The following is a 20527-nucleotide window of genomic DNA, read 5'->3' on the forward strand; positions in this document are numbered from 1 at the left end:
GCCATGGACAAGGACTCCTTTGACTAGTCCAGATTACTCAGAACTGCATCCAGTCTGGTCTTGAATACTTCCAGAGAAGGGGAATCCACAAATTCTCTGGGCAATCTGTTCCAATATGTCACCACTCTCACAGTAAAGAATTTCTTCCTAATATCTAATCTAAACCTGCCCTCCTTCAGTTTAAAGTCATTCCCCCTTGTCCTGTCACTGCACACCCTTGTGAGAAGTCCCTTTCCACTTCTCTTGCAATTCCCCTAGAGTTCAAAAGAAAAACACTGTTTCAAACTAAAGCAGGTATGAAATGTAGACAGGATGCTCAGCAACCTTAGTCATACCTCATCCAGGAATTTTCACCTAGGAGTTTTGCATAAAAGGTTTATAGGAACTTGCACCTGGGAGCTGGGAAGGAAAGGAGCTTGGGGAATTATGTCTGAAATTGGAGTCTTTTCAGGAGGATCCCCAGATTTGGGCTGCCAGGAGAGGATGGGTTTTGTCAGTGTCTTGGGTTGCAATGCAAGATGTAACCAAAAGAATGTATTCTATTATCATCTGTTGAAACCAGTTGGGGAGGTGTTTTTTTCTCTTCAGGTGGGGCAGGGTCCTTATCTCTTCCAGGATATCTCTTCCATCCTCCCTCCAGGGGATATCTGCTGTTAATGGGCAATCGAGGCTCTCTGCATGACTGATAAAATTACATCATCCCATTGTGAGATGCTCCACCCAGCAGGAGGAGCCCAGTACTCCTACCTGAATAAAACCTGGGATTCAGAACAGCAGGACAGCCTGTTTGCACTGGATTCCCAGAGGAAGACTGGACTCATCTCACCAGCACCATCTTCAGAGGAAAACTACACCCTTCTGCGGGATTATTTCTGCTCCAACAGAACCACATTTGTCACTCCAGGAGGACTTAACTGGACTTCTCCCAGCATCCTGAGCAACAGGGTGTCAGGTTGTATTCTGACTCTGTCAGCATTATTTTTGTTTGTTTGTTTTCTTTTTTGTACTACTACATTTGTGTTTTTAATATTCCTAGTAAAAAACTGTTATTACTATTCCCATATCTTTGTCTGAAACCCCCTTAATTTCAAAATTATAATAATTTGGGGCGAGGGGGTTTACATTCTCCATTCCAAGGGAAACTCCAGCTTTCTCTGGCAGACGCCTGTCTTCCTAAACCAAGACACTCAGTCTGGCTGCTTCCTGTTCTCCCACAAAAGGGGGAGTGAGACCTCCCCACTGCCCACCCAGCTGCCAGCACAGTCCTGCCAGTGCAACACATGGGTACACCAAGGGACGCTGCACATGTTGCACACACTGAACACGTTGTGATGGGAAACCAAAGACCTCCCTGCAGAGGCTGCTGAAAGTTTTCTACATCTGGAGTTTGGCAGTGGTCACCAAAACGAGGTGTTTTCAAGGAAAAATAAATATCTTGTCAACAGCTTGCTTGTCACACTCGTGGTCATTTGAAAGGCATCAGTCTTAGCCAAAAATATTGTATACACTTCTGAACAGGGAAAAACCTTGTATTTCCTAAGGAAAAAAAAAAGAAAGTGAGGTATCAGGGCAATCAATTCACACAAATCAGAGCTTTTAATTTCAATTCCAACCAGGGCAATCAATTCACACAAATCAAAGCTTTAATTTCCCTTCCAGCCATACCTTTGTACATGTGTGTGCATTCAGTTAGCCTGAACTGCAATACAAAGACACTCTGAACCTCAGAAAATAGAGTTCTGGTTACATAATTACAAGAAAACTGCATTTTCACAGTTTCAAAAATTCTCTATCACCATTCTGCGCAAATATTTGTATTGAAACCTATAATTTGGATTCAAATGAATAGGAATTTGCTGACAGGAAATATTAAATTTGCAGTCAGCCATAATGCAAAGCTTAGCTATAATTCACTATCCTGGTATTCATATATTACAGACCAGTATTTGACCTTCCTTTGAATCTTGGCAAATCACACCTTTAGTCAGGCGTTAAAGGAAGGGAGTAAGATAGGGAAAGCACACTCCATGCCTTCTTCTCCAATTTAAAACTAAGCTTACATTTTAGAATAATAAATTTAAACTAGAAGCTAAAGTGTGTATCAAGGCCTAACTGCCTATTAAGATTAATTTAAACCAAACAGATAATTTTAAAAAGTCTAATTTCTCCATTACAAAAAAATCCACGCAACCACTCCATAAATAAATACAAATTTGCCCTGGCATCATCTGAAAGAGCCCCTCCCTGAGGCTGGCTTCTTGTCACAGCCAAATGCTTAATAGGTTGTGGCTGGAAAATCCCACGGAAAGCTGGAGATTTTTATGAGATGAGCACTGATTGTGCAGGAGCCTGCAGCTATTGCTGACCTGCCTCTTTCACAGAAAGAGGATTATTACACAAAAGAGTGCTAGAGATACTGTATGAAAAATACATTTTAATTTCCTTCTCAGCAAGAGAAGATTGAGAGAAGGGAAATGGGAACAGGCAGAGGAACTACTTCTGCAAGTGTTCTAGGGGGGGATTCCTTTAATATTATTATTATTATTGGTGTTACTTGGAAAGTTCTTTAGGGGTTCTTTTATGGATGCACATGAACAGATCCCTGGTCCCACAGTCTTCTTTTATTTCCTCCAAACATATAAAGCTGGTCTTTTGCACACATAAACCTACACATACTCCCATAACTATATATATATACTTCTGGCTTTTCCCCATTGTTTCCCTTCTGCTACTCCCTCCTCACCTATTAGAGAGATTGAACTAAAGAAACACACTACTTGTCTTGCTAATTACAGTGCCCATGGAGGGGCGTCCGCCAGGGCTTTTCTGTTAATAGTTGGCTGTCACGGGGGGACAATTCTTGTGTTTAATGTCAGGAGCTGCTGCCTGCCCACCACACACCGGAGTGGGAATTCAGTGCCTCGGCCTCAGTACCTTTGTTCAGCGCTCTCTCCTCTCGCTCTCTCTGACAGCCGCATTCACCTGGCGATGCAGCTGCTCCTGCTCTCCCGTTCCCAGCCCCGGGTCCTTCCCCAGGTCCCCCTCCATCCTCCATCCCCCTCCCGCCCGGCGCTGATGTTGAAGCGCTTGGAGCGGCTTCTTCACCTGTATCCATGACAACGCGGGTGACATCAGCGCCAGGGCTCAGCATCACCGCCAGGACTCCACAGCAATTAAACGATGATAGCGGCGTTTTAATTGCAGCTGAAATGTTTCTAGTACCAAAAAAGGAAGGGGAGGGGTGGGTGTGTGGATGGGCGAGGAGATGTAGAAGGTGGAGGAAGAAGGAAGATCCCTCGTTCCTTGCTGGCTGTCTGTGCAGTGACAACCCACGCTGTCCCCAGGCACCACAGAGGCCTCGGCTGCTGTCAGAAATACCCTTTCCTATCCCTGGAGCAGTCGCTGGCATCTTCAGCACCACTGCCACCTGCTCCAAATGTTGGGGTGGCCGCTGGTGTCCGGTGCACTGTGGAGAGGAGCAGAGGGGTGACACCCCCGCTGCCCCAATTCTCATTCAATTAAGCAGGGAAGCACAGAGCTCTCCTCAGGCCAAACTCCACCCTCGCCTCTCACAAAGGGGCTGGGCAAGACCTTGGGCATGGAGCACACCTTGTCTCTGCCAGAGTGATGCTGTAACAGGTAAAAAATGCAGGTGGGTGTGCTGCTGGCATGTCACCTCTGTCCCCTTGCAGGACGCTCCATAGACACACAGGCATAACCTGAGTTATGCTTACCTGTTTCTCCTGCCCATGCTCACCCTGGCCAGGATTAGCTCAGGGACAGCTTCCCATAGCAGGACAGCCCCACAGGGACTCTGCAGTGTGGGGCTGGTGACCTGTGTCAGATCCTTTGGGATCTGCTGACAGAGCTGAGCAGGGCAGAGCTGCTGCCATTTGAGCACACAAGAGCAGCCCCACAGCCTCATCCTCCCTTGCACAGGCAACTTCTTGAACAGGGAAATTTCCTAGGCACAGAGCAGGGAAAAAAAATAACTTCCATCTAATCAGATTTGTGTAGGAGCAGCCCTCCTGCCTCGCCTGCTGGCGATTGGTATTAACAATGTGGGTCAGGGCAGCCCGACAACCAGAGCCTCGGGCAGTGGGGGAGCAATCACATCCCTCAGCCTCATCCTCCACTTCAAAGCCTTCTCAGCTTCCCCTCTCACAACAAGCCAGAGAGCTTGGGGCTCTCTCTGCACCTTTGGGGCTGCCCTTCACCCACTGCCTGGGGAGCAGACACATCCCTTATCTACTGCTCACTTCTCCAAAGCCCTCCGGGAGTGACTCTTTGGCACCAAATAGGCTTTTCTGCAAAGGGAAGGGCACAGAATCCCATCACCTGGCAGCTCTGAGACCTTTGGGCTGTAGAGAACCCATTTGTCAGTCTTTCATCACACTAGACACGTTTTAGCTTCAGTTCTCTGTCAGCAATTCAGGAAACAAATTCACTCCTCATAAAAAAAAGGTTGCTCATGCTCTGTGATGTTACTCCATAACAGGCAAGCTTCAGACTGTCCTGGTCCCCAATTTTCTTGGGGACCAGGTCTTCAATATCCTACAGAACCCTCTGTGAAGCTACTGGCCCCAAGGATGAGGTGAGACTGAATGCAGGGAGCAAAGCTGTTTTGGCAGCTGGGGAAGGGGGTCTGGACTCATCATCAAAACTCTCAAAAGACATAAATCTTACAATCTTCACCTGGGAGGTGAAACCTGCTTGTTGGACAGGGCTGCCCTAGTGCTGTAACAACAAACATCTCATAGGAAAGAAAAGGTAGAGAACCAAACAAGAAAGAAAGGAAGGAGAAAAGGTAGAATGTTGGGTGAGAAATAGGAAAACAGACCAAAGAAGAGAAGAAAAAATTATAATGGAAAAAATGTGTCCAGGTACACTTGGGAAGAAAGCAAGCAGAGGGGAATAGTAAACTATGAAGCTGGTCTTCAGGGCTTCCCTCTTGCAGTGGGAAGTTCTGTGTGAGGACCTTGCATCTCTGGTATCACATCTCAGATTATATGGGAGAACTACACAATTAAATCAGTTGAGTAAGATCAACTGTCCTACTCACCTTTAAGAAATTTAATGGTTACAGCCACTGCTAGGGATGCTGCAATGTTATTTCATGGTTTGATGTAGTTACTGCCATTTATCTCTATAAAGGGCCTGGTCATCTATCTCTGCTACGTGGCACTGTGGCTTGGAGTTAGATTACAAAGATGTTGAATCATTTATTTTTATAATAATGGACAAAATTTAGCATAAAGAAAAGCAGCTAATTCATATTATGGTCTTTGATGTCAATTCATGTGGATTTATATTAGTTTTTTGCTCTCTTACTTGTGTGAACTCCTTTCCCCTATTAGGAGTGTTACTGCACTGCCTGGCTGACAGTGGCCTTTTAGCTGAACCATGAACTGATTTAAATTGAGTATTGGACTAGTTCCCCTTTGTGCTCCACAGCCCTATAAACTGGGGAAGGTGTTAGGGGAAGACTATTATAGACAAAATAAATGTGTAAATCCTTAGCTGATTTGACACTTTCTCTGTAAATGTTATTCCAACACCTTATTTCTGAATTTACAAAAATAAGTGAAGCAGTAGAACAGTATCCACCCACAGCTACAGATGTTGTTGGCAATTTTTGAAGTGTACTGAGGGAGGACCATCAGCTAGACTGGGCAAAAATATATATGCCTGGTGAAAAGTCAGAAGAAAATATATAAAAAAAGGAGATTTTATTTTTTTAATGTTGTCATATTCTGGGAAAACCCGGTACAGCATTCCCAACCTGTGATGCACCACGGGTGCTGGCTGAATGATTGAGGATGGAATGACTGGATGGAATCCTATTTGGAAAAGACTTGTGCTTGCTTAGTTATAGCTGAAGAGAGGGAAGGATGCCAGTCTTTTAGTCTTGGAGGGCCAGTGTGGATTCAGGCTTCTGTGAGATGAGTGGAGACTCGTTTTGAAGGGCAGCTGCTTTAACAGTGAGGAAGGAGGTGACTTGAGGAGAGCTGAGGCCTCCATGCTTTTCCCTAGGCTGAGGTGGAAGGGAGGACAGGCAGCTCCCCTGCAGAAAAGCTCCTCTCTGTGAGCTGCTTGCTCAGGATTTTCCCTTCTGTCACCTGAGGGAACTTTCACCTCAGATCCACCTAGGAGAGCCCTAAGCAGGGCTTCAGATGCTGCTGGAGCTGGGAGGATGAAGGCTGAACCTGTCATGCAGCTTCCAGCTCAGATCCCGCCCAACCCCAAATTTTGTGAGTTTTTTTCAGCCCCACCTGGAGGAGCAGCTCTGTCCCTGGGTAACTGCACTGCCCAAATCACAGCACCCTCCTTGCAGTGTCAGCTTCCCATATCTCCCTGTTTGCCATCTACTGCTGAAGTTCAGGGTAAAATTGTGAATTTGGGGGATCAGGAGCAGGCCCTATCAGCACTCACTGCACTCTGACAGCACTGGGTGTCACGTTATCTCCTCCCTACAGCCATCCAGTGTGCCATCCTGCAGGATACACCCGCTGCATTCTGAGCACCTGGATTCTGTGTGCTCAGGCTGCTCTCTGTCTCATGGCATCCCTTCTGCCTTTCAGCCTGTGAAAACCTGCAAATTTCCATCAGCAGAAGGGCTGGCTGAAACTTATGAGTTGTTCCAGGCAGGAAACGGCTGCGAGTGTGAGCTTAGAAATCCACCGGAGCCTTCATGTGGATCCTGCAGGGCTATGCCAGGAGTTGATAAAAAAATAAATTTCTAAAATTAATTCCCAAATGAAAAAGTGAGCATCCAAATTAACAGACTGACTTTGGGAATCGTTGCCTTCTCAGACCGTATGGAACCAAGACAATCTGTTTATGTGGTTCAAGATGGGTTCAGAAATCCAGTTTTTGGTATCCAAATCCCAAAATCTCATTTTACAACCTATTTAGGTGTCTTTGTACACTTAGCAATCTATTCAAGAGGATGTTAACTTGAGGTGCTGCAGAGCAGTACTGGGAGTGAAATCAAAGCAGCAGATGTCTTTGCTGCACTTCCAACACAGCACACCAGTCCTTCCTGGCCCATCAGCAGAAGAAAGCTGGTAGCACGAAGGGAATGGCAGCTGGGCACATTGAGTTTCCATATGTGTCACCTGCCCCACATGCCATACTCCAGGCCCATCCTCACTCCTGGAAATCCCAGATGGCCTCAAGCAGCTGATTTAAATCCGTTTAAATCCCACCTTGGATGCTGTGTACTTCTAGCCTGGCTGCCAGACTGACCATCTTGGCACAGAAATGGGAGAGGACTTTGTGCTTTCAAAGCTACATTTGATTTAAAGAGCATTTCTGCAGAGGACTGACAGGGTGGATGCTCCTGGGATCTCCTCACAGAACATTTCAGCCCCCATCCCCACTCAGCCCCAAGCTGGGACACCCTGTGGGGCCGCATAGACTCCCTGGGCTCTCTAACAAAATACCAGTCACAGAGGGGGGGCATGCAGGCAACAAAAGTGCTTTGGCTTTTGTTTTTGCACCGTTTCCTTCAGACATGGATTGAGAGATTAACGAGCCCCGGTAATGGCCATGCCTGTCGCATTCGACTGCTGGGAATTAGCTTGTCATTCTGTGCCTGCTTTACAAATGGAGGGAAAATGGTCCAGTCTCCATTCAGCTGTGCCACTTCTCACCCCAGAATTGCCTTTGCAGCTCATGTTAGAGCTGCAAGCATATATTTTCCTCTTTCCTCATTACACTTCCAGCTCTCTCAAATATTAAATAGCAGGTGCTTAGAATAAAACATATTATTCTGACAAACATTTCCATCATGAGCTAAATTGGCACATGCAAACTGCTTTAGAATACGTACTGAGTAATTGAATACAGCAGTACAGGTTACTATGCAGATGTCTGTCTCTAATAGTTTACTATTACACACATTTCCCTCCTAAAGGGAGAGAGACAGTTCCACAAGTAGGGAAAAAAAAAAAAAAAGAGGAAAAAGAACAGAGAGCCCTCATGCTACCCCCATAGGATATTCTTAAAAAACCAGATGGTTGTATTTTACAGGAGCTTTTGAAGAAAACTTTAAAGAACTATGCAAATTTTTGCCATTGCTTTTTTCGGTTTGCATATTTCTCCTCAGTTTCCTTCTCTATCACACATGATTGCAAATCTGTTTCAACCTATAAATAGCTTTCTTCTTGCAAGCAAAGAGCTTTGTAACAGCAAGATACATGTTCCAGAGATGGGGGGAAGGAGGAAATCATTATCATTATTCTTCATCTTTTAGGAAATTCTAGATTGTTACGCTCAGTTCTTTACATTTGGTTAACACGTCAGATCAAAACCATAATCTCTGCCCCAAGGAATTTACAGGCTCAAAGGGACACCTTCAAACTGTAAATTACATTCCTGTCTGAAATGGCTTTACCCATCGTTTTGACAGGTAGCACTTTTTGCCAGGGGGAAAAAAAGCAGAGGGAAAGCAGGTTTCTCCATTTTTGTACCCTGGATTGCAGCTCCCTGTGCACAGTTGGTGTCATGGCTCTGCTGCCAGCCCCTTGTCCTTCCTCTGTTGTGTGACAAGCACAAAGGTGTCACACCTCCACCCTCCTCCTCCTCCTCAGCTGTGCCCCTGGGCTTGTCCTGCCTTGTCAGGGCACGTGGGGCTCTGTCCTAAAGAGTGCACCCCTGGCAGAGGAGATGTCCCTGGCTCAGGTTCAGTCCTTGGAGACCAGGAACAGAGACATGCCAGGGATGCCACAGCCTCCTGCAAGGCCCTGCACAGCACAAAACCCTCTTTCAAATGGCCTTTCCTAAAGGCAGCACTTCCCATCACTTTCTCTCCCAGTTAAATTAGTGGTGATTTGTATAAATGGCTGGAATGCATGGCTCCAGATCCCTTCCATGGGTGTGCTGAATGAAACCTGCTCTGAGTCTCACCAGCCTCTGGGTGCCCTGTGCTGTCCTGTGCTGAAGGGCTGGTCTCTGCTGGCTGTGTCTGCTCCACCAGTGTCACCCAGGGTGGCCTGGGTCCCTCATCATCCATAATGAATACCTCAAAGAGTGTGCTGCTTTTTCCTCCAGTCCATCTACCTTCCCAAATTCTTGGGAAAAGGTGACTGGTGCACATGCCCAACCCTTTCCTACTGTGGGGGTGAGAAACACCCCAGGCCCCTACACTGAGACAGGAGCTCAGAATCACTGCTGGGGTCTGCACACTGAGTGTCCCAGCACCTTCACTCACTCACAGAGGTAAGATGAACACTTCTAGGTGATCTTCCCAATGATCCTTGTGGGTTCCTTCCAGCTCAGAATATTCTGTGATCCTGTCACTCTGCTCTGTGTCCTGGGGACCAGTCATCTCTGCTTGCAGCAAGCCTTGCCACATAACATTGGGGTTGGAACAGCAACCCCAAACCCTTTACTTCTCTCCTCCTGGGTACCAGAACTGTCCTTCTTCACCTTTGGGATAGCTGCCCTTGAGCATGAATCCACCTCTTCCAGGACCACTGCAGTTTGTGACTATGCTTTCCTGAAATAAAAGAAAAGCACCATTTTTATGGAATGGTGCTGGCAATAAATATCTCTGCTTTTCCCAGGGTTTTGTTTTATCTGTTGAATACCTGTTAGATAAAGCAAATCAGACCTATTAAAGCTCTGCTTTATCTTTGTATATTGGCAAATGCTGTTGAATCCCACATTAGTTTCTAACTGTGCAAACAATTTTGGTTTTGGTTTTCTGTTTAACAAAATAATCAGCCAGTAACAACACGTACTGGACTGGTGCTGTTCTGTAATTTAGAAGTGCTAAACAGGATTCAGAAGCTGATGGTGAAGCCTTTTGCAATTGGTGATTTAGTATTTTAAGGCTTTTTCTGCTACTCTTTTGTATAAGGAATAACAGGAAATGGCAGTGACATATCAGAACCTGCATTTCACTGCAAAATGCTTAAGTTAAGGGCCACTGGAGTGTGACTAATTGCCAGATATTACTATGCCAGGTCTGTCATGTCAAGATAGAATAAATTAGATGTCCATCATCACAGGATGAGCTATAGACTCATTAGGAAGTACTGTCTCAGTGCAATGGACACAACAGTGTAAGACACATTTAGCTTGGCTTATTTTTTCCTCGCAGTGTGTAAACAACCTATGCCTGCTTTCCTCCAGAAAGAATAATTATTCTTAGATGAGAAACATGGCCTTTTTCCTAGCCTGGGACAGTATTTGTGGCACAAGTAATTGACATTAATAAATTCTTTTTTTGTCAATACTTTAATCAAGATGCCTCTAGTATTGATGATTGGTCAGGCTGCTCTATCCCATGCCTTCAGGTATCTTTCAATCTGTATAAATCTTGATGCTGTTTATTGAGGATGATCCAGTGAGACCCAAAAGGCTGGCAGTGTTTGATCTCTAACCTTTTAGCAGCCTCTAAGCTGAGCCTCTGCACAATGCTGTTAAAACTTGTTCAATCTACTCCCTACAAGGCTCCTGAGAAGGAGCCACCCCCTTCACACTTCAGAGCTCTCTCTCTATTGTGTTAAAAAGCAACAAGTGAGAGCAGTGTTTGCAGTCCATAAAAAAGCCTGTTTGAAAGATTTTTGGCTTATTGGTTGTTTGACAGTCCTTTAGATGAAGTGGCTACTTGTGATGACATCTTATAGCCACGTGGTCCACACTTTTCTGTAGGTATTTACCTACTATTGAGTCTAACTCTAGATATGGAATTCGCCTGATATTTGCAGAGCACCAATGAAGATAAGAGGAATGAAAAGAGGTTGACAGACATGAAAACTGAGTACCATGCTCAGGTATCCATAACTGGAGATCAATGTCTGGCAAAACAGAGAGACTGTTCTGGCAACAAACATTCAAGTGAGATTGCATGCAACATTCACATCCAGGACAGGAAAATTCAGGCTGTAGCTTGGACTGAATTTTGGCAAAGCATGTAGTTTCCAGAGAGAATCTTCTCCTTACATAAGGATTAAGGAAATCATCATCATCAGAGTACAAGTCTGTTTATCTGTCCTTACCTGGCACATGCTGAGAAAAAAAAATGTACAGGGGCAACTAATCTTTCATTCCTTGGGGTATAAATTGGTACAGCTCCAGTGAAGTCCATGATTTTTCACTTGTTGAAGAAAACCCTGTGACAGCTAGTCAGTGATGGTGAACACCCATCCAACTCAGCCTAACCAGTAATGCTCAGAGGAATGAAGGTCCCCCTTGAGAATCTGTGGTTTGCTTGTCGATGCTCCCAAAAATTCAGGACACAAAAAGTAAGTCTTCCATCTTTTTAAAAAATATTTGAAGGTGGAAATAAAATAGTCAGCCTCACGGCATAAGTTGTTCCAAAATAGCCTGTTACAATCTATTGAGGTTAAACAGTGAAGTATGAAGCTGACCCTGCCTTAACAGAACAGGCCTGTAGGACAGTAGGGTTTCCTGACATCTTTCAGAATAGGCTGAGGAATAGGCCATAAGGAATAACTACATCTTCATGTACAGGCTTTTATACTTTTTCTAATGTCCACAGAGGCCATCAGTTGGTCTCTGCCCATTGACATCAAGCTAGTCCTAGGAGTGATGTGTTAAATCTGTCTAAGAAAAGGACAATAGAAATGGCAGTTAACATTACTGAGGGGAAATTCAATTTGGCTTGGAGCAGAAGAAGCGTCCTGACCAGGCCAGTCGAACTATTATAAGTGCAGTTAAAGATATATTGCTGGAGTTACAGCTGTATCAGAAAAGGAAGGAATTTTCTTGTGTCAGGAATTAGAAGGTCTTTCAGAGGGCAAGCAGCCTGCCTTAAGCCATTCAACAAGAACTGCTGGATTCAGAACTGAACTCACAGGTATTTCCTCGGAGTTGGTCATTAGGACCTTACAGTCTGTCTTGCCAGTGGATGAGTTGATAATTAATATTCCTGTTACTGGAATATAAGACTAATATATCAGAGGATTACCTAGCACTGTGAAAGGAAACATGAACCAGCTAATTCTTACCTTCATTGCCTTTAAATGACTCTGTACTTTAATTTAGATTTCTACCAGTTCCCTCTGGAGCTGATTTATCTCACCATCCTCTGCTGATGCTTTGTGTTGTCCCAGCCTCCTTCTGAATAAAATTGTAAAGGCTTGACTGAGAAACACCAGGACCTAGCACTACATCAAGTGTCTGAAATCATCCATTTGGCTTTCACTACTGCTGTAGAAGTCACACATCTGGATGCTGTCATAACTGCTGGATCTTTCCAGATGTTTTGGATACAGATGTTTAGGATACAGCTGTTTTGGTGGCAGAACTGAGTCACTGTTGTAGTGTAATTACCAAATCCTCTCCTCTGCTCCAGCCCACAAACTCTTGTCTCTGTCTCAGCCACTTTTCTATGCCTGGAAGTCTTCTGGGTCCAGTGCCTTGTCAACCTGTGCAACTTCTCACTGCCTAATTATCTGTTCCAGTATAATTATGAAACCTTTTAACATTTTTCTTTCTCTCCAAGGAAAATAGATCTCAATCACTAGAAAATGACCTTCAGCTTCTATCGCGAACAATGAAACAAAAATCTTTCTGAGTAGTATCAGTTTCATCTGTATTTTTTCATTGTCATGCCTTGAAGTCTCATTAGTTGCTGGAAATTTCTTGAGGTTTTAAACAATTTCTTTGTGTTTATCCTGATTGTCTTGGCAATGTCTGTACTGTTTATAAATCTGATTTAACTGCCTTTATCAACTCCATCCTTGCCCTCCCCCCTCCTCTGCTGCATTCAGAATAATCGCAGCAATTGTTGTCGTAAATAATTTGAAGATCCTTTATTCGTTTACTTCGGTCTCCAGTGGCACAGGCAAACTCAGTGCATTTCACTCCTTGGCAGGATTGTTTCATTTTCCTTCCCAGGAGGAGGAATGAAGGAGCTCCTCACATGCTGGTACAGAAAAGCCTTACAAGGTGAAACTGGGAGCAGTGTTCCCTGCCTGTTGCATGGAAAGCACAGGGAGAGGTTGTCTGAGTGCAGGGGAAGCCACCCAGCAAGAAGTGCCAGCAGGGAGGGATGGCCTTACCATGTCCTTTGCCTGACTGCTCCCAGATGCAGCTTTCTGAGCAGCTCATGGCTTGGGTTTTTATCTTTTAGGATTAAATGGAGGAGAAATGTGCTCAAAATGATGTAAGGCAAGGGCACAGTCCTGCAGTCGGGGGCATTATTTTATATTCCTCTGCTGTAGCTTCTTTACTATCAGTTTGAACATTCTCCTTTCAGTGCCTCGCCCCAGTGATTTTCAGGGAAACTTGCTGTTTCTTTAACTAGTCTGGCTAAAACTGCAGGCTCCCCTGGATTTAAAGACAAGTGTGTCCTGCTTGCATGGGGACAAAGAGCCCTGAGGTTGTTTTCAGGACTGGGTGTTCCTTTGGATTGCAGACAATATTATCATTTAAGCCAAATCCATCTCAGTTTTTCTCATAGAACTGACCCTTAAAATTCAATTCTTTTGACTTTCCTCTTAGGTTTTCACTTTCATGTAACTCTCATGCCTAATAAAATTATAATCATTTCTTGCTAGCATTATTCCCCTTTATTCTGTATATCCCCTCCTTTAATAATTTCCTAATTCTCTGCACTTAAAAAGTCTTCCACATTTATGTTCTTGCTCTTTATGTCTAACTTCTAGCTTTTACCATCACTATATTACACTGAATTGTTGGGTTAATGGCTGTTTCCCTTGGTAAGCAGGAAAAGAAATAATTAAGGGTTTGGGTTATATATTGAAAAAGGATTATGATTTTAGAGAGATCCTGAACTGAAACTAAAACCTTAAATGTAATTTACCTTTTCATTTGTTAAGGTTTAACTCTGTCCTGCCTTTGAAACACTCAAATAGTATTTTGAAGATAAGTCCCTGGAAAGCTCCTCTGTCCTAGAGAGGAACTCTTCCAAGAAAGCAGCTCAGGAAATTCCTGTGCATTTCCTTGCAAAGAGGAAGATGTGCTGCAAGGACACCTGATTTAACCTCTCTGCAAACCCTGTGCTATCAGTGCCAGGTAATCTCAAAGTGGCTTAGCTGTAAAACTGTCTGAAGAAAAGAAGAAAAGTATCTTTTTCCTTGATGATATTATGGCATTGTGGTCTGTCATATCTTAAGAGATTTCAGAATGTTGTTTCTCACAATGGTCAGGGATGAGTCTATGACTGTGGATTTTCCTTTAGAATCCAAATCCAGTTACACTGAGTCCATCTCCCAAATGCAACCACCTTGGTAGGGCGAGGTTTACTGGTCCCTTCTGTAGCCATTGAAAACACGGCTACAGAGTTTCCCACTGATGGACCCAGTGATGTAGCTCTTTATTCCTATTTTGAAAACTCAGATGGGAGAGAAGACTTCATCAGACATCCTGGATGTGAATAAATTCACTCATTACACCAGGCACTCTGATCTTGAGGTTCTGTATGCATGAAATTCTAAACTTGCTGTTTCATCTGATTAATTTCTTCTGAATTTCTTCACAGGTAATTCCCAATAAATACCATGCTATACACACCTTAGTATTTAAAACACACCATGGAAAGCCTGGAAACTCCACTTTCTCCTGTGGAGGCAGGAGTCTGTGACCAAAGGAAAGAAACACTTGAGATTAAAAATAAAGATTCCAGTTTCACAAAATAATTTGACTGCAGAACATGCACATTTCTGTCAAGTCTGCAGTGCTACTTGTGCTTCTTTGTCTTTGCTTTTTAAATCAAGTTTGTTGAAGGGAGCAAAGGGAGGATATAGTATCTCAAAAATCCCATTTTCTTGAAACAGTTCAAAGTAATTGTGCATTGATTCCTTGGAGAAAAAAGAAATGCTATTTATCAATTGATTTTAAAAGCTAGAAAGCAGTGGTTTGAGATTACTTGCTAGCTAAAGATGAGGATTGAAAATACCAGAATAATAAACAGCCATGGGTTGGTCACACAGATGTGAGGCAGACAGTCAATGTCCCCCAGCAGTGCAGATTATCTGCTGATACAGCTCTAATAGGGAATAAAACTGCCTCAGCCATTAAACCTGGTCTGTGCCTTTGGAGGAATGTTGCAGACCCTCTAACAGAGGTTAGGACAGAAAACAAAACCATTTCAGGGCATTTTCAGAGAGAAGCTTAAAATTCACATTGCTTTTCATGTTTCTTATGCCCCAGACTTTATTTAGGAAACTGTTTGGATGCCCACAGCCAGTTGCAATAATGTACACAAACTCACTGGGATAGTGCCTGCTAAATTAACTATACCATAGAACTTGGGGAAAACACCAAGCAGAAAACTCATCTCGACTTAAAATCAACCTGAAAAAGGGTTTTTTAGTTTAATTTAGTTTGTGTGTCATGGTCCATCGTGCTTTTCACCAGTAGACCCCATGGAGAACCTGTGGGACGTTACCATCATCATCATGATCCCAACATGTGTTTCCACTACAGGAAAGCCTGCTGACCACCCTGCTGCTCTTGGATGGTGAAGAGAAGCCACAAAATGCAAAGGCTGCCTCCTCTTGTCCCTGCCCTGGGTTGTGACAACTGGTCATGGTGGAGGGGCACATCCAGGGGACCAGCACCTGCTCCAGAGAGCTGCAGGGGACACCCATGAGATATTTATCCATGGGTCCATGTGATTTATTTTTTTTTACTTTGCTTCAGCTGACATAACTTGAATATGAGCAGAGTTATCCTCTGACCCCAACAGCAGCTCCCCTAAGCACCTGAGAAGAGCTCATCTGGCACTGTGAGTTACACAGAGCTCTCAGTCCCACCAAGCTGGGCGAGTTGGTGTTTCTGTGCTGGGTAATTGCTGCACCCAGTGCTGCAATCAAGAAGATAAAAGCTTGTTCTCCCTCACCTTTTCTCCTATGAGCAATATTGGTGCTGTTCTTCTTGCTCTGGGCAAACATTTTTGAAAACCTTGTTTTGTGACCGATTTGCAAGAGTAGCTCAGCACAAGGTGATGCTGATCTCCTGCTTTTGTCTCCCTGCGTCAGTAAATCCTCTCTAAGGTGGTCACAGACAGGTCTGTCAAATGTTTAGCATCACATAAAGATTGTTAAGCAGCACCATTTTCATAGTGTCACCGTGAGATTTTCATATGAAAAGGAAAATAACTCCCTTGTGGCTACAATATTTTGTTACAAATTCTTGGGGGATTGGATGAAAGAGCTATAAAGTCGATAGGAAATAACATCCAAGGGACCTGTGAAACTGCACAGTAATAATAATCAGACAACACAGTTTTCCCCATGCATTCAAAGTGTCCATTCTTGCTTTGGTAGGATTATTTTAGGTGTTCCTTTTCTCTTGCTTCAGTTTAGAAGTGACTGAAGGAAACAGCACTGTGCATGAGGTTATTATTTTGTAGGCAGAGTGACAATTTATAATTCACGAGAAATAATTTCTACTTACAAAATAATTGCTGGGTACTAAACAGTTTATCATGTACAATTTGTAACACCATCTCATGTAAAAAACTCAGAACCTATTTTTTCTGTATCAACGATGAATTTCAATAAACTATTCTGACTATCATCTTTTAAATGTTACAGAACTGCTCAGTTTGTTCCGTGGAAATGCCTCTGCTTGGAACAGCACACACAGTGACAACTTTAAATGTAATTTTATTAAACATTATTGCAACTCTGAAAAACACACACTCTCTCTTGTGGAATATCTAAAATTTTGGTCGCTGCCATATAAATAAGATATTGAACTGTTGGAGAGTGTTCAAAGGAGAACAATAAAGATGGTCAAGGCCTTGAGGTGGAGCCTCAGTGTGAGGCTGAGGGCACTTGGTCTGTCCAGCCTGGAGGAGACTGAGGACAGACCTCACTGCAGTTACAACTTCCCTGTGAGGGGAAGGACTGATCTCTGCTCTGTGGTGACAGTGACAGGACCTGAGGGAATGGCCTGAGGGCAGGTTTAGGTTGGATATTAGAAAAGGTTGTTCCCCCAGAGGGTGGTTTGGCACTGAACAGGCTCCCCAGGGCAGAGGTCACAGCACCAGCCTGGCAGAGCTCAAGAAATATTTGGTCAACATTCTTGGGCACATGGTGGGATTCTTGGGCTTGGTGCTGTGCAAGGACAGAAGTTGGACTCAATGATCCCTGTGAGTCCCTTCCAACCCAGATTGTTCTGCCATCCTGTGATTCTATGTGCTTCTCACCAAAAATCTGAAAACAATGAATGCTGCTGGTACGTGTCAAATTTCTGGTTGTCACTAAGAACTGTTGAGTTTACAATTAAAGTTGTACATTTTGAGGTAAGAAAAAAAGAATTAAAGATTGAATAACATAGTTACCCACTACATCCACAGTCAGAAGATGACTTCCCAACAAGTTCAAAATCTCTGGTGCAGAGTATCTGAAAAAATCCAGACACCTGGCATGGGATGTATCAGGTGCTTTCCTTCCCTTAAAAACTGGCTGCAACTGCAAGTCCTGTCCTCAGCTGGAAACCATTCTTGGCAGAAAAGTCTTGCTTTCAGTTGTGTCTTAATAACTTTAACTAAAACTGACCTTCAACATATGTTTGGCAGAACAGCCAAAAGCTCAGTGTTAGCCTTGAACTTCTTGTTACTGCCTTGATGAAGAACGAGAGCAGAGGACTGCACACAATCCTCACTTTATACTTCCATGTAATCTTTGGATCCTAGAAAAAATCACACAAGTAACATTATACATAGATCCTGAAACAGAGCAGTGGCCTTGGATTTATCCTTGTGAGTAGATTCCTCACAGGCATGTGTGTCTGTAAGCTGAGCTCTCATCTCACACTTTCCCTGCTCTATCAGCTGGGTGGCTGAGAGAAGCACAGATGTGAAATGGGAGCAGGGAAAATCAATAGTGTGACTTGGGCAGGAGAAATCAATGCAACAATGCAGCAAAAAGAACTGAATATAGTAGTGTGGATGGAGGTAATCAATAAAAATACATGTGCTTTAGTGATGCATGGTGAGCCAACAGGTCCAAATAGGACATAAGACTAACCTGAACTTTTATTTGAATCCAATAAAAACTGGTTATTTGGGAAGGTCCACCTGAGCTAGTTTCATATACACAGGCACAATTTTTCCACCTTCTTTTTTTGCTTTACCCTCATGTTTCTGATCCCAGGTCCCACCTAACTCTGTATGCACAAATGACAAAGTGTCCAACAGCTTGAAAGAAAAAAAAACAGATTTCTACTACAACCTGATAGTTTCAGCTGATCTGGATAGATTGAATGTTGTTTATTCTGATGGATGCAGCTATTTGCTGCCTGTGAATCTTCAGGTGTATTTTCTCCTGTGTTTTCATAATGACATAAAAGTGTTCCCCAGTCAACTTTTCTGACCAGAACTGGATTTCCATCTCTGGTCTTTTTATGTTTGTTTGTTTTGGTTGCAAGTTTGCCTGCAACTTGGTAAAAAGGCATCCCCTATATTACCTGTGAAGGAGAACTGTGCCTTAACCGGGCCATGAGTCAAATCCTATTTGCCTGCCTGCTTTTGATGTTCTATATTTATTTTCTGGGAACATTCTGCCCAGCCTTACCTTCTGGCTTGGCTCTCTATAATGCCACAGAGTTTCTTTGTTTACTTTTCCCTTGGGCACTGCTAAAGCAGGTATAACCTCAAAATTGATTTCTCCATGAGGGAACATGCTCTACTCTTTTTTTTAATTGTTTTTTCTGCCATATTACAAGATAATTTTTATCCCGTGAATGAAACTCCTGTCTTTTTCCCACTTTTTTTTCTGTTTTTGCAGTGGGTGCAGGATATTTTATAGTTCAGCCCTGCTGTTATGGGTTTCTGAAATTATAAGATACCATCCTGGTAAACTACATCTCTGATCCCAGTTCGTTAGGTATATTTAGCCCATTGCTGCTACATGGACTGCTGCAGTTTCCATTGCTGCGCACTTTGTAGTGCCCAAGCAGTGTTTTACCCAACTATTACAGTGCTCAACGGCACAAGATCTGAACTTCTTGTTTTAAAAAGCCACTGGTATCACCCACCAGCAGGCAGAGCTCCTCCCGAAGTGGCCCTTACAAAAGCAATCAGCCTCCTCTCCAGCTGCTGGGGGAGATCTCACAAAGCCTGATGGCATCGAGACTCACTGCTGGGCTTTGCCTTTGCTGTCCTGGTTGAGTTTGCCCAGCCCTCACCATCCTCAGGGTCTTCTCCAGGAACCCAGAAAAAGTTGCATAATTGTCTCCTCCACACCAGGTTGTGAGAGCTGAGGCTTCCCAGGGATGTCTGTAGCTCACAGGAGTCATCTCTACAGGAGAATGCTGAGAGATGTGGGGTGTCAATCGGGTTTCCTACAGGGGATGTTACACTCCTGCTACAGATAGTCACTAAAATTTGGCATATCTGATGACCAAGGGCATTATTCCCTCTGCAGCATGATAGAAGTACCAAAAGGGCTTAAATGTTTGTTTGTAGAAAAAACCAGAAATGTGGTGTTGCTTCTGCTGTAGCTGGCACTAAAAATCCCCTCTGGACAGGCTGGTTCAGCAGACACTGCAAAAGCTGGGACAGGACTTGTGCCTGTACTCAGGGACAATCCCAGGACAGAAGGCTTCAGAGGAGGTTTTTTTTTTGCAATGCTGCATATTCTCCCAATCCTCAAATTTATTTTCAAGGCCCTTAAAAATATTAATAGCTTGTCTGATTCAGAAAGTGCTTTGCTGTGCTGATATTTGCATCCCCAGGGAAAGAGTTGCACTCTGCCTAACTTATGCCACTTCCTGATTTAAACGTGTGTTTTCTGCACTTTAGTGCATTTCCTGACCATGTTCATATATCCCTGAGCCACATTTGATGACTTAGCAGGGGCTGGTGCAGGGTGAGGGGTAAGGAAGGGCAAGGGGACAAGCAGAGAGAGCCAGGTATAGCACATGGCAACAGCAGACAGACGTGCCAAGGAAAATCTTGGACCGGTTTCAGGAGTCTGAATTTAAGTTTGAACCTATATTTTCTTTTCAGGGAGAAGTGGGGGTGGGAGAGAAAGGTACAGCACTTCAGCATGTCTTGCCATGGGGCTGCAACAAGCCCCGGCTTGAAGGTTTGGGGGATTGGGAGTGGAGCTGCATCCCTGGCATGGAGATGTCCACATAAAGCAGAGCTGTCCATAAAGCTCAGCCCCACAGACTGCAGTACAGGCAGAGGAGAAGGTCCTTCTTCTTTCCCTCTTAGTCAGAGACCCTCAGAAGCACTGGGAAAATCAAATTGCCTGGCTTTAAACTTTGCAGTCTAACAGATGCTTTTTGAAGCTCCCTAAAGGCCTGTTCACAGCTTCCTCCACCGAGCTCCCATTGTGGCAACATTATAAGTGGCACCACTTTTCTAGCAAGATAAATGCCTTCACTGGGACAACCAGGGGGAAAAAATGTCAATTATAATTAAAAATAACCTCTTCATTTTCAAATGCATGTCACAGGTTAGGGAGGAAAGCTCAGCAGTGTTTCTTGCTGATTTGCACTTCTAGATTTCCACACGGAGGCAAAAGCATTTGTGGGTGTTCACAGATTTGCTCCTCTGTGAAGATGTGTA

Source organism: Zosterops lateralis (genome assembly GCF_965231275.1).
Source record: "Zosterops lateralis genome assembly, chromosome: 2".
In the NCBI taxonomy this organism is placed as follows: Eukaryota; Metazoa; Chordata; class Aves; order Passeriformes; family Zosteropidae; genus Zosterops; species Zosterops lateralis.